General features: G+C 45.4%; 1 non-coding gene across 1 annotated transcript; it reads right to left on the bottom strand.

Annotated features, from left to right (window-relative positions):
* Positions 1 to 2,241: 2,241 nt before the first annotated feature.
* TRNAA-UGC (transfer RNA alanine (anticodon UGC)) lies at positions 2,242 to 2,313 on the bottom strand. The gene has a single exon. It is a non-coding gene; the product is annotated as a tRNA-Ala (tRNA).
* Between the last annotated feature and the right edge of the window lie 636 nt (positions 2,314 to 2,949).

The following is a 2,949-nucleotide window of genomic DNA, read 5'->3' as shown; positions in this document are numbered from 1 at the left end:
CAGCTGAATTTCAGATAACAGCAGGGCAGAGGACAGAGCAGCTTCAAGGCTCTGGCAGGTTTTCATGGGAGATGGCAGGGCTAAGAGAACCTGGTCTGAAAGCATGAAGGACATCAACCAGACCTTTAAATCAAAGCTGGAAGGAACCTAATCACCACTGAAGATGGAACCAATTGGTAAACACAGCCACTAGGATAGGGCTGTACAACTCAGCTCTCCAACGGTTGTTGGACTACAACTCCCATCATCCCCAGCCACCGTAGCCAAGAGTCAGGGAGTTGTAGTTCAACATCTACAGGAGAGCCAGAGTTGTGCAGCTGTGAGCTAGAGCAACATAGGTTGTTGATATACTTCCAGATATATATCTATGGCTACATGGGCACATAACGTGAAACTGTGGCTACGTGGAACAGAGGTTGGGATTTGTGAATCCCTGAAAATGGAGGTTGCTGGCTGCAGTTGGATGAAGCTCTGTGATGTGATTCACGAATAGAAAAATTAACCGCAGGTTTGGCAACTTCCGTATTCACGTTACATGCGAATGCAGCCTATGTGGCTTTTATTCCTCCAATTCCAGGCGTCGTCAGCCCCTTCACCCTCCAAAGGTCTACTGATCTCTTAAACGACTCTGCTCAATCTCCCTTTCTGCTACTGCTGTTTAGAACTCTCCTCCTAAAGATTCCAAACTCCAGAGCTGAGGAATGGGGCCATAGCTCAGTGGAAGACTTGCAGAAGGTCCCAGGTTCCATCTCTGGCATCTCCAGGTAGGGCAGAGAAAGTCTCCTGCCTGAAAACCCTGAAGAGCTGCTGCCAGTCAGTGTAGACAATACTGAGCCAGATGGACCAAGGATCTGACTCTGTATAAGGCAGCTTCCTATGTCCCTGCCCCCTTTTGTGCATGTGTGTTGGCAAGACCCGGATGGCTCTGTATCCACTAACATGTGATGGCAGAAGCAGTAGCTATTAACACCTCTGTGAGGCTACCAGATATCACTGTCCACTTTTCAGTCTGAATATTATCCAAAACCAGAGAGAGAAAAGGGCGAACCTCCCTCTCTGCTTTGTAAACAGTGTTCATCATTTCCATTCCTTCCCTGGGCTTCAGCACAGCGATGATTACCATATTTCAATAGGTCCCCCTGTGTGCTTAAGGTAGGGCTGGGCAGAGGGCTTACTGGATTACATGCTTGATTTCCCCTGAAAGCTTCTCTTTCCAGTAAATATTGCAGCAATTTGAAAGGATTACTTTCCTGTGTCCCTCTCAATTTTTCCAACTATTTTTGATCTGATAGCACCAGCTGGTAGTCACTTAAGGGTGACAACACCACTCTCATCAGCTCCTTGTAAAGGTGGACACACATTGCGCTTCCCAATCAGAGATGGGGTGCCCCAAGAGGCAGCTGAGGGGGGGGAGTGATTGGTTTCCGCTGCAGATGGGGCTCTAAGGTTTCTTTAGGAAAATGGCTCCCTAATGCCTTCTGTAATTTGCAAACAGTATTTGAGATTTTGGAACATCTGCCATGTGCTCAAAGATGTTCAGGTTAATGTAGTCTGAAGAAGGCGTTCAGCTGGTTTCCATATTTTCTTGCCATTAGATTGCTACCTTTTTTCAGACAGGGAACTAAGATGCTTGCTAATGTATACCAACTTAGTCAAACCTTCTGCATCAGCCGTAGCTTCTTAATTTTTTTAAAAAATCCTGCATCGCAACTTTTAGCAAATCTTTTGCATGCTGTATTTTTACTTTTTCCTCTAATTCCTTCTCCTGTTTTGCTTTCTGTGAGTTTGAATGGGGAGAGGAAAAGAAGTCTATTAATGATACAGTTGTGAGGCTCTTCATCCTCTCCATGGCAGGCAAAGTTCTGTGCTTGTGGGTGTAAAGAAATAGTGAGGCAAGAGAGGGTATTCTTTTGGCCGGGAGTGACCAATTGAGTCACCCTGGCTATATATCACTCAATTGCCCTTTGCAGTGAGGCCCAATTGTCCTTGGGGCCTTTGTTCTTTTCAAGATTGGCTCCATAATGCCAATAGGGCTTGCAGTGGAGGTCAGAAGTAGAGAGGATCAAGCTCAGGTACCTTCCTGGGCAATAATGACAACAATGTAGTGCTAGAAAAATATAGGAACACAGGAAGCTGCCTTAAAATGAGTCTGACCCCCTTGGTTTATCTAGCTCAGTTTTGTCAACACTGACGGACGCTGGCTCTCCAAGGTTTTAGGCAGGGTTTTTCCCCAGCCCTACTGGGAGATGCCAGGGATTGAACCTGGGGCCTTCTTCATGCAAAGCAGATGCTCTACCACTGAGCTACACCCCCATCCCCATGAATTAAGAAGTGGACATCATAGGAACACAGGAGGTTGCCTTATGCAAAGTCAGGCTCAACTTTGTCTACACTGACTGGCAGGGTCAGTTGAACTAGAAGACTGGGATGGTCTTGTGAGTGAGAATAGTAGTTTATTAAGTGTATATACCACTGTCCTAAGCAGTTGCTCAGAATGCTGAATTTCGTTTTCACTGAGCAAAGATTACATCAAGGCCAGCTTCAGAATTTTGTCATCAGCCAGACTGCTAGACAATGGATCATCGATGCGTCCCCTTAACCAGCAAGGCACAGAGGGGGTTTGATGTACAATCTGAGGGAACTCTTCAGATGATTCTGGAGAGTTCCGTCTCTCATCACATCCCAAACACTGTCATTTTGGAGGTTTTCCATCTGCTTTAAAAATGATTCTAGTTAAAGATAAACAATCCTAGTTCTTAATCCTAATTAAATTGAGGGAGCAGAAAGTTATACATTTGTTGGAAGGGTTTATCCAGTTTCTTAAAACCTCTTTATGGGGCCACCTGATTTCCTCAGGGCCCACACAACTTTTCCACATCACTGCCCTCTGGAGCTGACCCTGATTTATGTGTGAATAAAATCAGAATATGACCATCCAATGCTGATTGA

This window comes from Hemicordylus capensis, chromosome 6 (assembly GCF_027244095.1).
Source record: "Hemicordylus capensis ecotype Gifberg chromosome 6, rHemCap1.1.pri, whole genome shotgun sequence".
Lineage (NCBI taxonomy): Eukaryota > Metazoa > Chordata > Lepidosauria > Squamata > Cordylidae > Hemicordylus > Hemicordylus capensis.
This window is presented reverse-complemented; position numbering and strand designations above follow the sequence as displayed.